Source organism: Electrona antarctica (genome assembly GCF_951216825.1).
Source record: "Electrona antarctica genome assembly, chromosome: 22".
Classification (NCBI taxonomy): Eukaryota; Metazoa; Chordata; class Actinopteri; order Myctophiformes; family Myctophidae; genus Electrona; species Electrona antarctica.
Window position 1 is genome coordinate 2,059,055 of NC_136805.1, and position 25,573 is coordinate 2,084,627.

The 25,573-nt window shown below is 44.2% G+C and overlaps 1 protein-coding gene across 1 annotated transcript in view; it reads left to right on the forward strand.

Moving 5' to 3' along the window:
* The first annotated feature begins 1,541 nt into the window (after positions 1–1,541).
* LOC306915299 (leucine zipper putative tumor suppressor 2 homolog) overlaps positions 1,542–25,573 on the forward strand; it is a 157,846-nt gene continuing 133,814 nt past the window's right edge. The window contains exon 1 of the mRNA XM_079492601.1: positions 1,542–2,039. The gene's annotated coding sequence lies outside the window, so the exon portion shown is untranslated. The remainder of the gene's footprint in view (positions 2,040–25,573) is intronic.

Genomic DNA, 25,573 nt, shown 5'->3' on the forward strand with positions numbered 1-25,573 from the left:
AGTCAGGGTGGTGGTCCCCGGGTTGATTCTAAGTCAGGGTGGTGGTCCCCGGGTTGATTCTAAGTCAGGGTGGTGGTCCCCGGGTTGATTCTAAGTCAGGGTGGTGGTCCCCGGGTTGATTCTAAGTCAGGGTGGTGGTCCCCGGGTTGATTCTAAGTCAGGGTGGTGGTCCCCAGGTTGATTCTAAGTCAGGGTGGTGGTCCCTCATTCACAATCAGTTGAAAACCCCTACTCAGGTTATACTTTAGCTATGGAAAAATAGCAGATCTACAAGCTCATAGCGCGCCACCGAGTGGCGCGCTATGAGCTTGTAGGTCTGCTATTTTTGAAAAATCGTGAAAATATTTATTTCAGAAAACTGGAGAATTTAGAAGAATTTAGGTCAGGCCTAAATGGGTTAATGATTTTAGCCATAATTTGTGTACATTAAAAAACATAGCAGATCTACAAGCTCACAGCAGCTGGGTGACTTTGTGCCAATAGCAGATCTACAAGCTCACAGCAGCTGGGTCACGTTGTGCCAATAAGCCACACAATGCAACAGGTTTTAATGGGTTGTCGTGGCGCAGTGACAGTCCTCTAGACTTTGTACAGATGCATATTATACAACTTTCAATAGTGTGCCTCACACAGATAACTAGCTCTGGTCCATAGCTCTAATGCGTTAGAGGTATGGACCAGATAACTAGGTCTGGTCCATACCTCTAATGCGTTAGAGCTATGGACCAGATAACTAGCTCTGGTCCATAGCTCTAATGCGTTAGAGGTATGGACCAGATAACTAGGTCTGGTCCATACCTCTAATGCGTTAGAGGTATGGACCAGATAACTAGCTCTGGTCCATAGCTCTAATGCGTTAGAGGTATGGACCAGATAACTAGGTCTGGTCCATACCTCTAATGCGTTAGAGCTATGGACCAGATAACTAGCTCTGGTCCATAGCTCTAATGCGTTAGAGGTATGGACCAGATAACTAGCTCTGGTCCATAGCTCTAATGCGTTAAAGGTATAGACCAGATAACTAGCTCTGGTCCATAGCTCTAATGCGTTAGAGGTATGGACCAGATAACTAGGTCTGGTCCATAGCTCTAATGCGTTAGAGGTATGGACCAGATAACTAGCTCTGGTCCATAGCTCTAATGCGTTAGAGGTATGGACCAGATAACTAGCTCTGGTCCATAGCTCTAATGCGTTAGAGGTATGGACCAGAGCTAACAGATAACATGGTCCTGATTCAGTCAAAAGTGATTTACAAAAAAGAGAAGAGAAAAAAAAAACATTATCAAAACATAAATAAATTCCTGTGGTGACCCCCCCCCCCCCCCCCCCTGTGGTTCCCCCCCCCCCCCCCCCTGTGGTGACCCCCCCCCCCCCCCAAGGACCCCTGGGCGACCCCACTTCTCTGAGGACCACTGCTCTCTAGTGGTGGGCGGGGTCTACTCCAGGGGGCGGGGCTCAGTGTGCTGGAGGAGAGAGAGGGAGAGAGAGAGAGAGAGAGAGGGAGAGCAACAGCAACAGCAACAGAGAGAGAGTCACTCATTCCGTCTAGATAGCAGCAGAAACAGCCACACTCCTCCTCCTCGCCTCAACCATTATAACAACACTCTCTCTCTCTGTGCTGTCTGTGCAGCTCGCTCTACCACCACTACTACACCAGCAAGAGAGAATTCACAGCAACAGAAACGGTGGACGCTAATAATGTAAAAAACAGCAGCTGCGTTACTGCGTTTGTTTTGTTTGTTGTCTCTCCGTCCGTGTGTCGGATATACAGCGGACTGAGGGGACATACAGTGGACACACACAGTGGACAGTGGACAGACAGTACAGTGGACACACACAGCGGACTGAGTGGACATACAGTACAGTGGACATACAGTGCATACAGTGGACTTACATTTGGACAAACTGCAGACACAGACAGTGGACACAGAGACAGTGGACACAGCTCTAAGTGGACAAAGTGGTAGTTTCTGTCCAGACCAGAGGACAGGAGTGTAGGAGTACTGAGTGTTCCACAGCTGTCCTCAAGACGTCGCATGGTAAGAAATGATAAACACTCACCATGTTGTCTTCAACCCTCATTATAGGCTATTATACTAAACCCTTTCTGGACATACTTTAGCTTTTTTGTGTGTATTTGGGAAGGCTTCCCAAATACAACCATCAGTAAATGAGGTCCAACTTCAACTCTATAAGTTATAGTAGGTCTACACTAAAACGTGTCTGCGATGCTAGGTGGACTATTAACTGTTTATTCAATAACAATCCATAAGTCATGTTATGGTAGAGAGTAGAGACCCATATTAACTGGTATTTATTGAATACAACTTAGGCAAAACAATGGCCTTACGACTGGGAGAGAGATAGATTTGTCCTCGATTCTGAACATGATTGAAAATCGATTTACAGAAATGCAATGTGTTGTCAGTCTCTGGACCAAGCTAACCTGGACCTAGAGAGAGAGCATTTTAAAGATGATTAAGTGTAGCCTATATAAACATGGGGGTGGAAAACAAGTTTCTCTCTCTCTCTCTCTCTCTCTCTCTCTCTCTCTCTCTCTCTCTCTCTCTCTCTCTCTCTCAAGGTTACATCATTATTTGTTTTTTCTAAATGAAATTGTCCCTGGCCTCTGGTTTGTTTTCCCAAGTGCTGTACTCCCTTAAGTGTGTGTGTGTGTGTGTGTGTGTGTGTGTGTGTGTGGAGAAAGTTATGCATTGTGTTTTGTTGTTGATGATGATGATGTCTGCCATTGTTTGTGCCTACATTTGCCATTTGTACACTCTCAGAGTTACAGACCTGTCCAGGGTCCATTTGGTTCCATTTGTACACTCTCAGAGTTACAGACCTGTCCAGGGTCCATTTGGTTCCATTTGTACACTCTCAGAGTTACAGACCTGTCCAGGGTCCATTTGGTTCCATTTGTACACTCTCAGAGTTACAGACCTGTCCAGGGTCCATTTGGTTCCATTTGTACACGCTCAGAGTTACAGACCTGTCCAGGGTCCATTTGGTTCCATTTGTACACTCTCAGACTAGTTACGTGTGGTGGTCGGTCTTCCTACAAGACCACTACAAGACTGTGTGTGTGTGTGTGTGTGTGTGTGTGTGTGACATGTCAAGTTTGAATGGTTTTAGACAAAACAAAGACCCACTTCCTGTTTGAGAAAGCCAGCTCTGAGCATGTTGGTCATCTGTCACTGTGTGTGTGTGTGTGTGTGTGTGCGACTGTGCGTGTGCGTGAATGAGGCGGATAGTGGCCCTGGCTACCATCAGACTGTTGAACAACTCCTGATGTCGATCTGTGATTCACGTTTGAAGAAAATCGGATGCTGTATTCATGATATGTGATTTTTTGAGGGGTGCCAGCCCCTCCTATGCACAGCTTTGTGTGTATGTATGAGCATCAGCTGATTGGCTGAGCACGGAATGTGATGTATGATGATAGCCTCTCTCCAATGCATGGCTTTTGAACATTACATTAGTCATATATGGCAGCACGGATTGTTAATGTTTGCTTGCTTAGAGCACTTATGATGTAAATCGTTTGCCAGCCAACACTGCACAAAAAGCATGGAATACGAACGTGTATATTACAGGAAACTCCTGTTAAACTTTCCAACAAACTCCGTTAAACCACCGAATGAATACCAGCACACCTGTATATTACTGTTTATGCCTGTTCAACTTGAGGTTTAACTGTTTATGCCTGTTCAACTTGAGGTTTACGGGCAAATCTAGTGCCCATAATAGCCCGTTAACTCCTCTTTTCACGCCGTGCAAAGTCTATGGACTTTAATGTTTAAGGCACTAAATGACGACCTAAGACCAATATAAATACAGTGGGCGCATCTCACTTAGTTCACACGTGTGATTTTTTTGTGTTGCTGCAAAAGGGCCCTTGGTTGAAAAGTGGTGAAGTCGTCCTTTTTAATAACAAACTGACACCCCACAGAACTCACTGACTCGACGCATAACTACATTTCTGAATTCACCATCTTCAGAAGAGACGGTCGGTCGTCTGCTGGTGTTCTGTTGACCATCCCTGGGGGAATAAAACACAAGCCGACAACGGTATAATTTCACCGTGTAATTACCAGCAGCGCTTGGCAGCTGAGCTCGGTCAGAAGTGAAGTGTGCTCTCTGTCACCTTAGATCACTAGATTTATGCTGCTGTCAAGTCCGCGTAGCCCCAGAGCAGCGCAATGCACTTTATATAGAGCGCTTTATTCCCTGGAGGGTACTCATTTATTTAAAATCCTATTATCATCTATTTATAGGGCCCTTTAGTGTACTTGTTTAAGTATAATTAGTTTAAAAAAAACCCTAGTATCATCTTTTTTATAGAGCCCTTTATTCCCTGGAGTGTCCTCATTCGTGTATACTTAAGTTTAACAAAAAATGCATTATCATCTTTTCATAGAGTGTACTTCCTTAGTTTTAAATCATCCAGTGTGGTTTTTGTCATACAGCTGCTGCTGCGAGGGCTTTGCTTTCATCGTGTCACTGTCAGGACAGGAGGAAACCATAATCTCCATGTTTCAACTCTTTACGTTGTTTTTGTCACTGTCAGGAGGAAACCATAATCTCCATGTTTCAACTCTTTACGTTGTTTTTGTCACTGTCAGGAGGAAACCATAATCTCCATGTTTCAACTCTTTACGTTGTTTTTGTCACTGTCAGGAGGAAACCATAATCTCCATGTTTCAACTCTTTACGTTGTTTTTGTCACTGTCAGGAGGAAACCATAATCTCCATGTTTCAACTCTTTACGTTGTTTTTGTCACTGTCAGGAGGAAACCATAATCTCCATGTTTCAACTCTTTACGTTGTTTTTGTCACTGTCAGGAGGAAACCATAATCTCCATGTTTCAACTCTTTACGTTGTTTTTGTCACTGTCAGGAGGAAACCATAATCTCCATGTTTCAACTCTTTACGTTGTTTTTTAAATGAATGCCTTACATCATATGAATAAAAAGTGGAATGTCCGCACACAATATAATTCTGATCCCCGTCCTTTTTATTTCAACCTACAACAACAATGTTTCGCCCCTCCAGGCTTCCTCAAGTTACATCACATGGGTATGGCCTTGAAATCCTTAAATACCTGAGAATAAACTGGGTGTCGTCACTCAATCAATTAATAAACCAATCGGCTGTATGTGAAAATCCACTCCAGAACAACAATATAAAAGCAATTAAAGGGGCATTCCACTCATTTTCAACATTTTACTATGTCATTAATATACCTTAGAGCTGTTGTGTGGAAATAATAAAAAAAGTTCCCCCATTCTGTGTTTCCTAGAACTAGAGGTCTGAAAAAAATCATTAACATGGTGAAACACATCTTGATGATGTCATCAAGATGTGTTTCACCATGTTAATAATTTCTTTTCATAATTACAGTTCTAGGAAACACAGAATGGGGGGACTTTTTTATTATTTCCACACAACAGCTCTAAGGTATATTAATGACATAGTAAAATGTTGAAAATGGGTGGTTTTCCCCTTTAAGGGGCCACACACTCACAGACAATATGGTTAAAATACTAATAATTACTTCATCATACAAGAGTTTTGCGCAAAAGTAGTGACAGTAGGGCCGTTCTACTAGCTCACAACACGCCGCGTGGCGAAGAGGCGTTGTTGTTGGCTCGTAAATCGACAACTTTGAAATGTTTTTTTTAAGATAATAACAAGGTTTTCCCGCCCTGGCCGTGACGATGACAAAAACAACAGCGGACACGATGCAAAGCAGAACACCTCCCAAAACCAACCACTCCTTCCTTACAATAGTCTCATTTTACTGCACGGCCTGCTCTGGTGTTTACCTAATCTGCTGTGTCAGCCTGTGTGTGCAACTGTGCATGCGTGTGTGTGTGTGTGTGTGTGAGTGTGTGTGTGTGTGTGTGTGCATGCGTGTGTGTGTACTGCGTAAGCTTGTAAATCCTCTTATTTTCAAAAGATTTTTGATACATTTGTAAACTTGTGAAAATGGACATTCTGCAAAACGAGTAGCCTACTTTCTACTTTTCATACCAGCACTTTTGTAATTTTACTGAAGTACATTTTGAATTTGCAGACTTTTACTTTGAACAGAGTATTTCCAAATTTGAGTACTTTTTCCACCGCTGTGCTCAAATAGTAAAAGATTGAGGTTGGGGTGTCGGTTCAATAAGTAACTATTTAGTGGTTAGGTTTGGGGTTAGTGGCTGGTTATGTCCCCCTCGTGCCCCTCTGTGGGCTGGTTATGTCCCCCTCGTGCCCCTCTGTGGGCTGGTTATGTCCCCCTCGTGCCCCCCTGTGGGCTGGTTATGTCCCCCTCGTGCCCCCCTGTGGGCTGGTTATGTCCCCCTCGTGCCCCTCTGTGGGCTGGTTATGTCCCCCTCGTGCCCCTCTGTGGGCTGGTTATGTCCCCCTCGTGCCCCTCTGTGGGCTGGTTATGTCCCCCTCGTGCCCCTCTGTGGGCTGGTTATGTCCCCCTCGTGCCCCTCTGTGGGCTGGTTATGTCCCCCTCGTGCCCCTCTGTGGGCTGCTTATGTCCCCCTCGTGCCCCTCTGTGGGCTGGTTATGTCCCCCTCGTGCCCCTCTGTGGGCTGGTTATGTCCCCCTCGTGCCCCTCTGTGGGCTGGTTATGTCCCCCTCGTGCCCCTCTGTGGGCTGGTTATGTCCCCCTCGTGCCCCTCTGTGGGCGGGAGGGTGGGTGGGTGGGTGGGTTGGTGGGTGGGTGGGAGGGTGGGAGGGAGGGTGGGTGGGTGGGTGGATCGGTGGGTGGGTTGGTGGGTGGGAGGGAGGGTGGGTGGGTGGGTGGGAGGGAGGGTGGGTGGGTGGGTGGATCGGTGGGTGGATCGGTGGGAGGGAGGGAGGGTGGGTGGATCGGTGGGTGGATCGGTGGGTGGGTTGGTGGGTGGGAGGGAGGGTGGGTGGGTGGGTGGATCGGTGGGTGGATCGGTGGGAGGGAGGGAGGGTGGGTGGATCGGTGGGTGGGTTGGTGGGTGGGAGGGAGGGTGGGTGGGTGGGTGGATCGGTGGGTGGATCGGTGGGAGGGAGGGAGGGTGGGTGGATCGGTGGGTGGATCGGTGGGTGGGAGGGAGGGAGGGAGGGTGGATCGTGGGTGGGTTGGTGGGCAGAATGCTTCCCTCACACTGTGTTCTGCTCTGTCAGCAGCACACTTCAATAAGTCATCGCAGCAGGTTATCCACAGAACAGAATGTGTTGATGTTCCATGGTTTCCATCCACTGCAGCACCTTGGAGGAGCCTGCTGTGATTTACCTCTGTGATTTATCTCCATACCATGATGATCACACACAAACCTCCATACTGCCCTCTGTATAGTCACGGGATATTATCCCATGTTGGTGTTAGCATTATGTTATACTTTAGCTATTGAAAAATAGCAGATCTACAAGCTGGTGCCGCGCTATGAGCTTGTAGGTCTGCTATTTTTTTGTAAATCGTGAAAGTGTGGCGCAATTCTTTGAATATTTATTCCTTCAGAGAGAACGTTTTTAACTCTAATCTTTGCTTCTGGGCATGGGGGTCCCTGGAACAACATATTTTCAGATGGGGGGTCGGCGGCCAATTACAGATCATTCTGGGGCTCCTTGACATGAAATATTTTGAGAACACCTATGTTTGAGAAACAGGCTTTTCTGAAAACTATGATGATTTACAGTAGAAGACATTTGTAGAATCTGGTATCGGGTCTAAATGGGTTTATATCAGAAGAATGTCCAACCTGGGAACTGAAAAGGTGTCTGTCTAGTAGTAACACATATATGTCAAACTCAAGGCCCGGGGGCCAAATCAGGCCCGTGAATGAATTATCTTTGGCCCACGGGATGATATTTAATTAGTATTAGAACTGGCCCTCTGGTATATTGCACGGACCACCATAATACTACAAGTCCCACAATGCACTGCGAGTGCATTGGCACATATCACATACTATGAAAGCAGTGCTTGGTGAGGATCATAGAACAGGAAACTGAGCTTAATAATAATGCATTTTCAGTTTTAAATGCATTTACTTTTTTGCTGTTTGCCTGGGACGTCCTCATGACCGCGGTGCCCGTGTGTTGAAACACAGTCTGGCCCTCGACCTCGACCGATTTCTTTATTTTGGCCCACTGTGTATTTGAGTTTGACATCCCTGTAGTAACACATTGGTTGAAATTCAGTTTCTGTGACCCCCCTAGTATATCCAACAGATCAAAACCACGGATTAGGCCCTGGATTAGGAGAGAGGAGGCATTCTTTCTGAGTATACTATACACAATGTAATGCTGCTACAGTATGTCTACATACAGTAACATGCTATCTATTATCTAAGTTACATAAGTTGAGCCTTTCCACACGCCTGCAAGGTCGTGGAGGCTAGGGCAAGTGTTGCGGCCTAAGGTGGAGTCTGAAGAGGTGGGTTTTCAGAGTATAAAGCGGAAGATTGGGAGTGAGTCTGCAGTGCAGTTCTGGTTGCAATGGGAAGCTCATTGCATAGTGTTGGAGCCAGAAGGGAGATGTGGAGTCTGGGACGTGTGGAGCGTTCGTTGTCTTGTTTCCGGCTGTTTTTAGTGAAGGTTCTGCCAGCCTCCCTGTGGTTGGCTGATCTGAGCGAGACTTTGAAGATATTATGGTGGTTTATTGTTTATTTGCACATTTGCCACATAGCCGTTTTTTGTACAGTAAGATCTCTGTCAGAAGCAGTGTTGATTTTGGCGACTAATACTATGACAAAAAAGTTGTTCGTCGACTACCTTTTTTCACTGAAACTAAATAGAGACTAAATGAAAACTAAGCTATGATGACTAAAACTAAGACTAAATATATTGACAATTTCATCAACAGATACGAGAAAGAATATATACAACTGTTAGGGACTAGTGGACAAGAGACTAGTGGACTAGTGGACTAGTGGACAAGAGATCCAGTATAAGTCATTGTACACTTGGTTGCATGCTGAGACCCGTTGTGTGTTTGTAGATCGGCTATTTTCAGCTTGTGTAAAATCAGCCATTAGGACGGCAAGGCCCGCCAGAATACATTTTAGTCGACTAAATCAGCTGTTGATTTAAGTAAAATCTTAAGATATTTAGTCGACTAAAACTAGACTAACACTAAAACATTCCAGGTGACTAAAATGTGACTAAAACTAAATTAAATCTATTCACAATTTAAATTTGCTGTCAAAATCAACTGTACGTCAGTGTACACTGTACTGTATCTCTGTCAGTTAGTGCCAGGCAGGGCAGCCACACAGCCAGGCTGTCTGTCTGTATCTCTGTCAGTTAGTGGTGCCAGGCAGGCCAGCCACACAGCCAGGCTGTCTGTCTGTATCTCTGTCAGTTAGTGGTGCCAGGCAGGGCAGCCAGCCACACAGCCAGGCTGTCTGTACTGTATCTCTGTCAGTTAGTGCCAGGCAGGCCAGCCACACAGCCAGGCTGTCTGTACTGTATCTCTGTCAGTTAGTGCCAGGCAGGCCAGCCACACAGCCAGGCTGTCTGTACTGTATCTCTGTCAGTTAGTGCCAGGCAGGGCAGCCACACAGCCAGGCTGTCTGTACTGTATCTCTGTCAGTTAGTGGTGCCAGGCAGGCAGGCCAGGCTGTCTGTACTGTATCTCTGTCAGTTAGTGGTGCCAGGCAGGCAGGCCAGGCTGTCTGTCTGTATCTCTGTCAGTTAGTGGTGCCAGGCAGGCAGGCCAGGCTGTCTGTACTGTATCTCTGTCAGTTAGTGGTGCCAGGCAGGCAGGCCAGGCTGTCTGTCTGTAACAGCATCTCTTCCTGCATCTTCCACGTGTTCCGTTGCCCCACATCCATATTTAGCCCATTCCCTGTGCTCTGCTCTCTGCTACGTTGTTCCCTCTCTCTCTATTGTGTTAATCCCTTCATGGCGGGAACCCCTGTTGGTGTTTATAGCACTGTGTTATGCTTTAGCTATTGAAAAATAGCAGACCTACAAGCTCGTAGCGCGGCACCGAGTGCCGCGCTACGAGCTTGTAGGTCTGCTATTTTTGAGAAATCGTGAGAATGTGGTGCAAAACTTTGAATATAATCTTCCAGGCCAGGGTGAACGTTTTTAACTCAAATCTTTGCTTCTGGGGGGGTCTCTGGAACAACATATTTTCAGATGGGGGTCGGAGGCCAAATATATATAATGTTTTGGGGTCCTTGACATGAAAATGTTTGAGAATGACTGACAGAAACATGATGTTTTTCAGGATTCAGGATTTAGAAGGTATGTGTAGAATCGTCCTCGGGTCTAAATGTGTTAATTCATTCATCAGCTCTTCACTGCTGCACTATCAGCATCATTCATCATGCCTGTTTGTTTCTGCTCTTAACCTCAGACTGACTTAACTGTAAGATATAGAACTGTAACTAAGCAGTGTTATGATTTATTCACATGGTGTGTGCGTGTACGTGTGCGTGTGTGTGCGTGTGCACGTGCGCGTGTGCATGGGTGCGTGCGTGCGCGTGTGTGTGTTTTTGTTTTACGCTTCGGCTACATAATGGTTCCTTTGTGTGTGGGTGGATCCCGCCTCTCTCTGGTTCCGTCTGCATGTCAGTGCTGTGGTCCTGAAACCTTCCCTTTCCACTTTAGGTTTTTATGCTTTAATAAATTAACGCCCTTACTTCAGCATAGTACAGTGTGTCACACTAAAGTAGCCAAAACATAGCCGATCTACAAGCTCACAACAACACAGCCCCAAACTGGTGAATGCTTGCAACTAAAGTTTTGAAAAACATGCAGTAGTAAGTAGATTAGAAGCAGTGCTTTAAAGCAGTGCTGAAAGTGATAGTGTAAGTGATAGGTGTCTGTTGAGGATGTGTAAAGTGACGGGTCAAGTCGCTCCGCTTCTCACAGAGCGGCCGTGAAAAGGCCTTTCTTTAAGTTTAACTCACACTAACAATGAGAAAGGACCGCAATCCGAGAGCAGGATATCGATGCTGTCGGGCAGAATCATCCTATCTCCATGTCTCAGAATAGGGCTGGACGATATGACCAATATCTCATGAATCCTCCTATCTCCATGTCTCAGAATAGGGCTGGACGATATGACCAATATCTCATGAATCCTCCTATCTCCATGTCTCAGAATAGGGCTGGACGATATGACCAATATCTCATGAATCCTCCTATCTCCATGTCTCAGAATAGGGCTGGACGATATGACCAATATCTCATGAATCCTCCTATCTCCATGTCTCAGAATAGGGCTGGACGATATGACCAATATCTCATGAATCCTCCTATCTCCATGTCTCAGAATAGGGCTGGACGATATGACCAATATCTCATGAATCCTCCTATCTCCATGTCTCAGAATAGGGCTGGACGATATGACCAATATCTCATGAATCCTCCTATCTCCATGTCTCAGAATAGGGCTGGACGATATGACCAATATCTCATGTCATATCACAATTAAATATAGCTCATTTTATATCCCGCACAATATAGCACTTTTTCTTGTAACGGGAACCCCTTTTGGTGTTTCAAGCATTATGTTCTACTTTAGCTATTGAAAAATAGCAGATCTACACGCTCGTAGCGCGGCACTCGGTGCTTGTAGATCTGCTATTTTGAAAAATCGTGAAAATGGGTTGCAAATCTTTTGAATATATATTCTTTCAGAGTGAACGTTTTTAACTCAAATCTTTGCTTCCGGGAGGTCAACATATTTTCAGATGGGGGTCGGCGGCCAATTACATATATTTGTAGGTCCTTGACATAGAAATGTTTGAGAACGACTGACACAGAAACATGAGTCATGATTTAGAAGGCTTGTAGAATCGTCCTCAGGTCTAAATGGGTCAAGTTTACTTTGTATAACATTGTCACGTGGAACTTCAGTTTGAAATGATCATATACTCAACAAATAAAGGTGTAGTTTGGCTCGAGCACATAGAACAACCCCTTGTGTATCTCCACCTCCACTTTGACCCGCCACTAGGGCATTCACTTCTAGTCATTTTTACTAGTTGACTAGTTGCCTAGTTTACTAGTCGACTAGTTGTTTAACCACCTATTATGGCAAAACAAAAAAAAATAAGCTTTTTCTTTTTTTTGGGGGGGGAAATACATATTTGTACATTTAAAAACTGTGTACATTGGTGACTATAATCTACCTGATCTTGAGGCCTACAAAATCGGGAAAAAAATAAAATAAATAAACTTTTTTTTTTCTTATCAACTAGTCAACTAGTACCAGCAAGGTCGACTAGTGGATTTACTAGTCGACTAGTAAACTAGTCGACTAGTAAACTAGTCGACTAGTTGCTTAATGCCCTACCCGCCACTCGCCATATAAACCAGCCACCACCTCAGTGATGTGTTTTCGGCTGAGCGTTTCATATACTAGGATCAAGTGTTTTCAGGAACTCACAAAACCCCCGTTTCTTCCTCGACCGTGTAGATTGGAACCATATATCTTGCAGGTGTGCTTGGCAACGGCAGTAAATGGTGCATTTTTAAATGTTTTTTTTGTGGCTTTCGCCTTTATTTTATATTTTTTATGGAGGGACAGACAGTATAAGGCTGACAGGAAATGATTACCAGCCAAGGTGCCTGGACCGCTGAGCCATGGCCCAGGCCAATGGTGCATTTATATAGCTTTTTTATCCAGAGAGCTTTACATAGACACACACACTCTCTCTCTCTGTATTATTTGCTGTGATTCTTTATCTCGTGCAGGTGATAAAATAAGTTAGTCGTGTTGGAGTCCAGTGTTGGGACCGGGCGGTGGCATACTTTACCACTGCTGGTCTGGTCCGTCTCTGTCTTTTTATATCCAAACCACATCCATGCAATGGAAGTTGCCCCTCTTTTAGGTACACAGGGTGCAGACGTTTATACAGAGATACAGTACAGACAGCCTGGCTGTGTGGCTGGCTGCCCTGCCCCACTAACAGACAGATACAGTACAGACAGCCTGGCACCACTAACAGACAGAGATACAGTACAGACAGCCTGGCACCACTAACAGACAGATACAGTACAGACAGCCTGGCTGTGTGGCTGGCTGCCCTGCCCCACTAACAAACAGATAGTACAGACACACCAAAAGTCCGACATGTGCTGCAGGTTTAAAAATCACCCGTGGCACTCGCGTCCACATGCGGCTAGGGTTAGGTCTGTCGCATGCACCCATGCTCCTCTGCTTGTGTTGGCTGGTCATCTTTTCTTTTTTTTTTATCCCACGATTTTTTAACCCATTTTTTCACCCCTGTGTCAATTATCTGACACAGGGGTACCTACCCTAGGGGACACGGGGAGAACATGTGAGGGTACCTACCCTAGGGGACACGGGGAGAACATGCAAACTCCACACAGAAAGGCCCTTTCACCAACCCCGCCTCGGGTTTTGGCACTGATGACGCAGAGGAGGAAACACGCCGCCAGCACCCACAGCGTCAAGGGCGGGAATCGAACCCAGGACCTTCTAGCTGTGAGGCGACAGCACTACCAACTGTGCCACCGTGCCCCCTAGGGTTTAAAGGACAACTTTAGTTATTTTTTCAGTGAAATAGCCGATCTACAAGATCACAACGCGTCGCAGTGCGGTGCGTTGTGAGCTTGTAGATCGGCTATTTTCAGCATGCAACCATTTGTCAATTGACTTATACTGGATCTCTTGTCCACTAGTGCCTTCCTAACATTTTAGTCTAGTTTTCATTTGTTGACGAAATTGTCAGCATAATTAGTCTTAGTTTTAGTCATAATAGCTTAGTTTTCATTTAGATTCCATTTAGTTTTCGAGTAGTGAAAACAGGCAGTCGACGAACATTTTTCGTCTTAGTTTCAGTCGACGAAAACAACACTGCATAACACAACAGAATCATAACACATCAAACGGCGACCACAGAACGTTATATTCATAACACAACAGAATCACAACACATCAAACGGTGGCCACAGAACGTTATATTCATAACACAACAGAATCACAACACATCAAACAGTGACCACAGACCATTATATTCATAACACAACAGAATCACAACACATCAAACAGCGACCACAGAACGTTATATTCATAACACAACAGAATCACAACACATCAAACAGTGACCACAGAACGTTATATTCATAACACAACAGAATCACAACACATCAAACAGTGACCACAGAACGTTATATTCATAACACAACAGAATCACAACACATCAAACAGTGACCACAGACCATTATATTCATAACACAACAGAATCACAACACATCAAACAGCGACCACAGAACGTTATATTCATAACACAACAGAATCACAACACATCAAACAGTGACCACAGAACGTTATATTCATAACACAACAGAATCACAACACATCAAACAGCGACCACAGAACGTTATATTCATAACACAACAGAATCATAACACATCAAACAGTGACCACAGAACGTTATATTCATAACACAACAGAATCACAACACATCAAACAGTGACCACAGAACGTTATATTCATAACACAACAGAATCACAACACATCAAACAGTGACCACAGAACGTTATATTCATAACACAACAGAATCACAACACATCAAACGGTGGCCACAGAACGTTATATTCATAACACAACAGAATCACAACACATCAAACGGTGGCCACAGAACGTTATATTCATAACACAACAGAATCACAACACATCAAACAGTGACCACAGAACGTTATATTCATAACACAACAGAATCACAACACATCAAACAGAGACCACAGAACGTTATATTCATAACACAACAGAATCACAACACATCAAACGGTGACCACAGACCGTTATATTCATAACACAACAGAATCACAACACATCAAACAGTGACCACAGAACGTTATATTCATAACACAACAGAATCACAACACATCAAACGGCGACCACAGAACGTTATATTCATAACACAACAGAATCACAACACATCAAACGGTGACCACAGACCGTTATATTCATAACACAACAGAATCATAACACATCAAACGGCGACCACAGAACGTTATATTCATAACACAACAGAATCACAACACATCAAACGGTGACCACAGACCGTTATATTCATAACACATCAAACAGTGACCACAGAACGTTATATTCATAACACATCAAACAGTGACCACAGAACGTTATATTCATAACACAACAGAATCATAACACATCAAACAGTGACCACAGCCCATTATATTCATAACACATCAAACAGTGACCACAGAACGTTATATTCATAACACATCAAACAGTGACCACAGAACGTTATATTCATAACACATCAAACAGTGACCACAGCCCATTATATTCATAACACATCAAACAGTGACCACAGACCGTTATATTCATAACACATCAAACAGTGACCACAGAACGTTATATTCATAACACATCAAACAGTGACCACAGAACGTTATATTCATAACACAACAGAATCATAACACATCAAACAGTGACCACAGACCATTATATTCATAACACAACAGAATCATAACACATCAAACAGTGACCACAGAACGTTATATTCATAACACAACAGAATCACAACACATCAAACGGTGACCACAGAACGTTATATTCATAACACAACAGAATCACAACACATCAAACAGTGACCACAGAACGTTATATTCATAACACAACAGAATCACAACACATCAAACGGTGACCACAGCCCATTATATTCATAACACAACAGAATCACAACACATCAAACAGCGACCACAGCCCATTATATTCATAACACAACAGAATCACAACACATCAAACAGTGACCACAGAACGTTATATTCATAACACAACAGAATCACAACACATCAAACGGTGACCACAGAACGTTATATTCATAACACAACAGAATCATAACACATCAAACAGTGACCACAGAACGTTAGATTCATAACACAACAGAATCACAACACATCAAACAGTGACCACAGAACGTTATATTCATAACACAACAGAATCATAACACATCAAACAGTGACCACAGAACATTATATTCATAACACAACTGAATCACAACACATCAAACAGTGACCACAGAACGTTATATTCATAACACAACAGAATCATAACACATCAAACAGTGACCACAGACCGTTATATTCATAACACAACAGAATCATAACACATCAAACAGTGACCACAGACCGTTATATTCATAACACAACAGAATCACAACACATCAAACAGTGACCACAGACCATTATATTCATAACACAACAGAATCACAACACATCAAACAGTGACCACAGAACGTTATATTCATAACACAACAGAATCACAACACATCAAACAGTGACCACAGAACGTTATATTCATAACACAACAGAATCATAACACATCAAACAGTGACCACAGACCGTTATATTCATAACACAACAGAATCACAACACATCAAACAGTGACCACAGACCATTATATTCATAACACAACAGAATCACAACACATCAAACAGTGACCACAGAACGTTATATTCATAACACAACAGAATCACAACACATCAAACAGTGACCACAGACCGTTATATTCATAACACAACAGAATCACAACACATCAAACAGTGACCACAGAACGTTATATTCATAACACAACAGAATCACAACACATCAAACAGTGACCACAGACCGTTATATTCATAACACAACAGAATCATAACACATCAAACGGTGACCACAGAACGTTATATTCATAACACAACAGAATCATAACACATCAAACAGTGACCACAGAACGTTATATTCATAACACAACAGAATCATAACACATCAAACAGTGACCACAGAACGTTATATTCATAACACAACAGAATCATAACACATCAAACAGTGACCACAGACCGTTATATTCATAACACAACAGAATCACAACACATCAAACGGCGACCACAGAACGTTATATTCATAACACAACAGAATCATAACACATCAAACAGTGACCACAGAACGTTATATTCATAACACAACAGAATCATAACACATCAAACAGTGACCACAGAACGTTATATTCATAACACAACAGAATCATAACACATCAAACAGTGACCACAGAACGTTATATTCATAACACAACAGAATCATAACGCATCAAACAGTGACCACAGAACGTTATATTCATAACACAACAGAATCATAACACATCAAACAGTGACCACAGAACGTTATATTCATAACACAACAGAATCATAACGCATCAAACAGTGACCACAGAACGTTATATTCATAACACAACAGAATCATAACGCATCAAACAGTGACCACAGAACGTTATATTCATAACACAACAGAATCATAACACATCAAACAGTGACCACAGAACGTTATATTCATAACACAACAGAATCATAACGCATCAAACAGTGACCACAGAACGTTATATTCATAACACAACAGAATCATAACACATCAAACAGTGACCACAGAACGTTATATTCATAACACAACAGAATCATAACACATCAAACAGTGACCACAGAACGTTATATTCATAACACAACAGAATCACAACACATCAAACAGTGACCACAGAACGTTATATTCATAACACAACAGAATCACAACACATCAAACAGTGACCACAGAACGTTATATTCATAACACAACAGAATCATAACACATCAAACAGTGACCACAGACCATTATATTCATAACACAACAGAATCACAACACATCAAACGGTGACCACAGACCATTATATTCATAACACAACTGTATGCTTGTTGTTATTGTTGTGACTAGCGTTGAGTATTTGCCGACATCGATCGACCAACACAGACGGAGGGGAAAAAATGATGTGCTCGGATTCCTGGCAGCAAATTTCACTTTGCATTTTATACTTTTATACTCGCCTAAAAAGACATCTCCCTTTTTTAATCCGTTCTGGACGGGAACCCCTTTTGGTGTTTTAAGTATTAGGTTATACTTTAGCTATAAAAATAGCAGATCTACAAGCTCATAGCGCGGCACTCGGTGCCGCGCTATGAGCTTGTAGATCTGCTATTTTTCAAAAATCGTGAAAATGTGGCGCAAATCTTTGAATATATATATTCTTTCAAAGCGAACGTTTTTAACTCAAAGCCTTGCTTCTGTGGGGTCCCTGGAACAACATATTTTCAGATGAGGGTAAGCGGCCAATTTCATATATTTTTGAGGGTCCTTGACATGAAAATGTTTGAGAACCACTAACATAGAAACATAGGGTTTTTCAGAAAACTGTCAGAAGACATTTTGTAGAATCGTCCCAAGGTCTAAACGGGTTAAAATGGGAAGTCAACGGACGTCTGTTTCTACTCTAAAGCTAATGGTGGGCCTGTTTTAGTGTGGTGGTGAATTAGTGGTTTGTGGGACGGGTTGTTTTTTACAGAGTTTCTGTGGACAATAAAATGTCACGAACACGAGCCCTGTTGTTTGTTAGAGCTACAGTACCAGTAGCTTTGTAGTCGTTTACCAGGCAGTGGCATCGTTTTATTGAGGTTACGTTTAGGCATAGTTTTACTGAGGTTACAGTTTAGGAATAAGGTTAGGTTTAGACATAGTGTCACTGAGGTTAAGGTTAGGAATAAGGTTAGATTTAGACATAGTTTTACTGAGGTTGAGTTTAGGAATAAGGTTAAGCTTAGACATATAGTTTTACTGAGGATGCGTTCAGGAATAAGGTTAGTTTTACTGAGGTTGCGTTCAGGAATAAGGTTAGGTTTAGACATAGTTTTACTGAGGTTACGTTGAGGGTTAGGGTTAGGATACCTGGTGCCGACCATACCAAAGTCGCCGGATTTGACCCGGTCCGACTACTAGGTTATTGTACAGACCGTCCTTGTTCTCCTTCCTTTCATGTCTGCCTCAAAAGTAGCACTCTCTCCTGTAAGGTGACATATGATACCACCTTGTGTTGGCCCCAGGGCCCCCTGTCCTCCCCGCAGCGCAGGGAGGGGCCCCGTCCGTCCCCGAATGAAGGAGCAGTCGTTAGATTAATCAGATTGATAAACTGGACCCCTGATGATAAGACCAGTGAGGACAGCAGTCATTTAGATTCTCAGCCTGGTAAACTGGGCCCCTGATGATAAGACCAGCAGTGGTTAGACTTTCAGCGTTTGGTAAACTGGGCCAGAGAGAGGGTGGCGGCGGCCCATTTCCTCCATGTTGTCCAAACACTCTACCATCTAAGCACGCCACACACACTACGGTTTATTATTGTACCGCCCTGGGCCAAAGGTTCCAGACGAGAACAGCTCTGCATGCAGCGACACCCTGGTTCCTCCTGTCTGACCAAAGGCCTCTCTCTCTCTCACAGGGAGGCGGTTGAAGCCACGATGGGCCTCTCTCTCTCTCACAGGGAGGCGGTTGAAGCCACGATGGGCCTCTCTCTCTCTCACAGGGAGGCGGTTGAAGCCACGATGGGCCTCTCTCTCACAGGGAGGCGGTTGAAGCCACGATGGGCCTCTCTCTCTCACACAGGGAGGCGGTTGAAGCCACGATGGGCCTCTCTCTCACAGGGAGGCGGTTGAAGCCACGATGGGCCTCTCTCTCTCTCACAGGGAGGCGGTTGAAGCCACGATGGGCCTCTCTCTCACAGGGAGGCGGTTGAAGCCACGGTGGCAGCGGTCCATCGCGAGGGTGTGGATGTCGTGTAAACACAGACATGTTGACTGACTCTACTGTCATTTAGCCTGTTATAAACCACCACACCCCACCTGTCGGTCTCCCTGGCACCACCCACAGATAGTAAGCCTTGTCAAGCCATGAGGCCCATATAGAGGCAACTGCCCATGTCCTGTTTCTGTAGCGTGAGGCAGCTTGATGTACACGTACACCGCCTGGACATGATGCTAGTTACCGGTATGTCACAGGGACTTACCCCCCAATCCAACCCTTGATGCTGACTGCCAAGCAGGGATGCTTTGGTATGACCCGCCGATCGGTCTCAAAATAATCCAGATTATTTTCACAGATTATTGATGACGCAATAAGAATGTGACCGTCAATGGCTTTGTACTTTTGTACTTTGTAAAAGATTATTGATTGATTGAATACTTTATTACCCCATTTAGGCCTGAGATCAGATTCTAAAAATGTCTTCTACATCCTGACAGTTTTCTGAAAAGTTTTCTGTCAGTCGTTCTTCGATTTTTCAAAAATAGCAGACAGGCACATTTTAACGATTTTTCAAAAATAGCAGATCTACAAGTTCATAGCGCGCCACTTGGTGGCGCGCTATGAGCTTGTAGATCTGCTATTTTTCAATAGCTAAATTATAACATAATGTTTAAAACATCAAAAGGGGTTCCCGCCCAAAATTGGTTAATGGTTAATGTGGTTAAACGCTAACGTGACATGGATGCGTTCCAGGTCTCAATGGATTAAAGCATTGTTATGTTATACTTTAGCTTTTGAAAAATAGCAGATGCCGCGCTACGAGCTTGTGTGGCGCAAAGCTTTGAACATATTCTTTCAGAGCGAAACGTTTTTTTTTTTTAACTCAAATCTTTGCTTCTGGCGGGTGGGTCCCTGGAACATATTTCCGGATGGGGGTCGGTGGCCAAATGCATATATTTTTGGGGGTCCTTGACATGAAATAGTTTGAGAACCACTGATATACAAACACAGGGTTTTTCAGAAAACTGTCATGATTTAGACGACATTTTGTAGAATCGTCCTCAGGTCTAAATGAGTTAAGCATCGAGAGGAGCCAGCAGGGTGAGGAAGAGGAGCCAGCAGGGTGAGGAAGAGGAGCCAGCAGGGTGAGGAAGAGGAGCCAGCAGGGTGAGGAAGAGGAGCCAGCAGGGTGAGGAAGAGTAGGAGCCAGCAGGGTGAGGAAGAGTAGGCGACGGAGGAGGAGGACAGGAGCCAGCAGGGTGAGGAAGAGTAGGCGACGAAGGAGGAGAGAGGAGCCAGCAGGGTGAGGAAGAGTAGGCGACGAAGGAGGAGAGAGGAGCCAGCAGGGTGAGGAAGAGTAGGAGACGAAGGAGGAGAGAGGAGCCAGCAGGGTGAGGAAGAGTAGGAGACGAAGGAGGAGAGAGGAGCCAGCAGGGTGAGGAAGAGTAGGCGACGAAGGAGGAGAGAGGAGCCAGCAGGGTGAGGAAGAGTAGGAGACGAAGGAGGAGAGAGGAGCCAGCAGGGTGAGGAAGAGTAGGCGACGAAGGAGGAGGAGAGGAAATGAGGCCAGACATTTGGATCAGGGAGTGGAATGTATGGCTCCCCGTCATATGCTGCTACGATACATACGCATCAAACGGGGCATACGCAAAGTAACCACAGTATACTGCTAATCAATTTACAAATTACATATACATAGAGGCATTTCCTTTAATCCACCCGACACTGATCGACATATACGTCACCATCGAAAGCCGTCTCTTACCATACTTAATAATAATAATAATAATAATAAAACTTTATTTGTATAGCACCTTTCATGACATGAAATGCAGCTCAAAGTGCTTTACACAAAAAAGAAAAGAAAGGCAGGGCATAAACAATACAGTGAGGACATGAATAACATTTTTTTTAAAAGACAGATAAATCAATTAAAAGCAAGGGTGTAAAAGTGGGTCTTGAGCTGAGCTTTAAAAATGTCTACAGAGGCTGCCTGTCGAAGGTACAGTGGGAGTTTGTTCCACGCCGTCGGCCCATAGAAGCAAAAAGCTGCTTCCCCGTATTTTTTAGTTGCCATTTTTTTAGGCAAAGCGAGCAGGCCAGCAGTGGAAGACCTTAGGGGGCGGTTTGGGACATATTTCGGCAGGCAGTCATGTAGGTAGGAAGGTGCGAGACCATTGAGAGCTTTATAAACAAGTAAAATAATTTTAAAATCAATCCTAAAAACAACCGGAAGCCAGTGCAATGAGGCCAAGACTGGAGTAATATGTTCTCTCATCTTAGTTCTAGTTAAGACTCTGGCTGCTGCATTTTGGACAAGTTGTAATCTGTGACAAATAGGCTCTGATTCGTGCAATATTTCTAAATTGAAAAAAGGCAATCTTGGTAACATGATTAATGTGTGAATTAAAATTCAGTTCAGAATCAATAGTGATCCCCAAGTTCTTTACTGTACTGTTACTTTCTACAGTCAGGTTGCCAAGTCTGCTTTTTATCGATTCTTTCTGCTCACTAGAACCGATTATGAGAACTTCTGTCTTATCCTCATTTAGCTTGAGAAAGTTCTCACTCATCCAGCATTTAATGCTAGACAGACAGGTCAACAGCGGGTCTAAGGCACAGAGATCATCTGGATCTACAGAAAGATATAGTTGGGTATCATCAGCATAGAAATGAAAATTGACTCCGTGATTGGTAATGAGTTCTCCCAATGGCAGTATGTACAGGGAGAATAACAGAGGACCAAGAATTGAGCCCTGTGGAATACCAGAACTGATGTTGTGTTTGTCTGAGTCAAACTCAGCTAGATTGACAAAATAGCTTCTGTTTGTTAGGTAGGAGGAAAACCAGGACAGGGCCGTGCCAGACAGGCCTACCCAGTGCTCCAGACGCTGTATTAAAATTGAATGGTCAATCGTGTCAAATGCAGCCGTTAGATCTAGAAGTAAAAGAACGGAAACATGTTTCTTGTCAGCAGACACCCTAAGATCATTCATTACTTTTACAAGTGCTGTTTCTGTGCTGTGGCCTTTCCTAAAGCCAGATTGGAATTTGTTATGCACATTGTTGTTCTGTAGAAACACATCCAATTGATGAAAGATGCATTTTTCTAAAACCTTGCCCAGAAAGGGCAGATTAGAAATGGGTCGGTAGTTACCCAGCACAGAGGGATCAAGATTGTGTTTCTTGAGTAAGGGCCTAACTACAGCCGTCTTCAGTGAGTCTGGAAAGACGCCTGATTGTAGAGAGCTGTTTACAATTTTTAGGATATCTCCAATCACACTGTCTAAAACCTCTTTGAGAAAGGTGGTGGGAATTGTGTCCAATGAACAGGAGGATGATGTCATCTGAGATATGGTTTTTCGGAGTTCGTCTTCATCAATTGTACAGAAAGACAATAGGCTCCCCCTGGAGAGATCAACCCTGGCACCATTAGCTGCTGTTTGAGGGCTTGAGCTAGCAGCAGCACCATTCATAATATCAGCTCTAATGTTACAAATTTTGTTATCAAAAAAGCATGCAAACTCATTACACTTAGCTTTAGAGGCCGGGAACGACTGCTTGTAGGACTGGGGGGGGGGGGTTAAAAGTCGTTCAATGGTAGAGAATAAGACTCTGGCATTTTTCTTGTTCTCAATAATAATGCCAGAGAAATAAGCCTGCCTTGCCAGACGCAGGGCTTTGTTATAGGTGACTGTTGACTTTTTAAGAATCTCTAGGTGGATGGTGAGTTTGTTTTTTCTCCAAGCTCGCTCAGCTCTACGACAATCTTGCTTCAGTGAACGTGTATGCTCATTTATCCAGGGTGTTACTCTGGTGTTCTGTTTCTTTTTAGTTTTCATAGGAGCCACTATGTCAAGAGCTGACTCTAGTTTAAGATTAAACATTTGGACCATATCATTCACTGGGGGAGTATCGGATAGGGGGGGGCCCAGATGACGAGAGAACTCGTTGGCTGCAGATGAACTAAAAAAACGCTTTTTTATAGTATATTCAGTGATGTTTTTCTCTAGATCAGAGACAGTCATATTAAAACACAGCAAATAGTGGTCTGATAGCTCAGGCATTTCAATAGTCCTTTCAACAGTGATGTTCAGACCTCTAGAAATCACCAGGTCCAGAGTGTGCCCCTGTTTATGTGTAGGCCCAACAACATGTTGGATGAACTCAAAGGAGTGCAATAACTCTTAAGAAACCCAGAGCCACCGCATTTGAAGCATCGTCCAGGTGTAGATTAAGATCACCTGAGATAAGAGTTCTGTCATAGTTAGTGGAACAGATAGATAAAAGTTCTGATATTTCTGTTAGAAATACAGCTTTGCTGCACTTTGGAGGACGATAAATGCTGATCATTGGGATAGAGGACTGACCCTGCAGTATTGTGGCCTGGTATTCAAAGGATGAAAAGCTGCCGAGAGTCAGAGCCTTGAATTTTAAAGTGTCTGAAAAAATGATTGCCAGTCCACCTCCTTTCTTAGCCTCGCGAACAGAGTGGATGAAACTGTAGTTTACGGGACAGGCTGGCGCTAGGAGAACAGCTCCATCCGAGCCAAGCCATGTCTCTGTTAGAAAGATAATATCTAGCTTCTCTTTACATATTATATCATTTACAGAAGAGGACTTATTTGTTAATGACCTGATGTTAAACAAGGCAAGGTTTAGCTTGTTATCAGATTTTTGGGGACTGTGATGCCTGTGAGGTACATTAACCAAGCAGCATTCTCTCTTCAGGCTACTCCTTGTCTTGGACAATCTATTTGAAATAACAGTGGAAATGTTGTGAACCTCAACCTGTACGGTGATTGAAACACCAGGCTTTCTAGAAGCAAGGGGTCCATACATGTTTGTTGCTACGCATAATGGACCCTGTTCATATCAGTGATCAAATGTATTTTCTAGGCTATATGGGCGTGGCATATAGCGTGGGATTAACTCTGGCCATGGTATCTCTCCCTGTGGCCATAGTACCTCTCCCATCTCTCCCTGTGGCCATGTTACCTCTCGCATTTTGGGCTGTTGGGCTGGCCGTATGGTAAGGGGCGTCAGCCTTACTCCAGCGTTTATCAGGTCCATCATGCCCGGAGTGAATTTGAGGTGATGTATTGGTGAAGGAGTTTGAAATTCCTCCATTCGACTGTCATTGATGGACCTCTCGGCGGCCTCAGTATCCTCTCCACCAGTGGACCCTGTGACTTCACGCTCTGTGAGTTTATCTCCACCAGGGGGCGCTGTGACTCCACGCTCTGTGAGTTTTCCTCCACCAGGGGGCGCTGTGACTTCACGCTCTGTGAGTTTTTCTCCACCAGGGGGCGCTGTGACTCCACGCTCTGTGCGTTTTTCTCCACCAGGGGGCGCTGTGACTTCACACCCTGTGAGTTTTTCTCCACCAGGGGGCGCTGTGACTTCACACCCTGTGCGTTTTTCTCCACCAGGGGGCGCAGTGACTTTACGCTCTGTGCGTTTTTCTCCACCAGGGGGCGCTGTGACTTTACGCTCTGTGCGTTTTTCTCCACCAGGGGGCGCTGTGACTTCACGCTCTGTGCGTTTTTCTCCACCAGGGGGCGCTGTGACTTCATAGTCATAGACTTCATAGACTTCATAGGGGATAGTGAGTTTTTTAGGGGGCCATGCTTCATCGGGGGTGACTTCATAGGGGGTGAGTTCATAGGGGGTGAGTTTTTCAGGGGGCCATGCATCACCAGGGGACCATGCATCACGCTCTATGTAGTCACAGCAGATGCAGATATACCAGGGGGGATGCACTTCCTCTTCTCCATCAGAGGAGGACCACTCTTCTGCATCAGTCCAGAGCACATCAGGAGGAGTTGTGTGTTCACTTGATTTGACTTCTCCACCAGGAGGAGCTGTGGGTTCACTATCTGTGGTATTCCTTGTTTTGAGAACATCCTTGGCGAGGGAGAGAAGCTTGGCACCCGCCGCCACAATATTATCTGTTTTGGCTAGGGCGCTATCTCTTGATTCTATGTTGTGGAACAAGTTGCTGGAGAATAG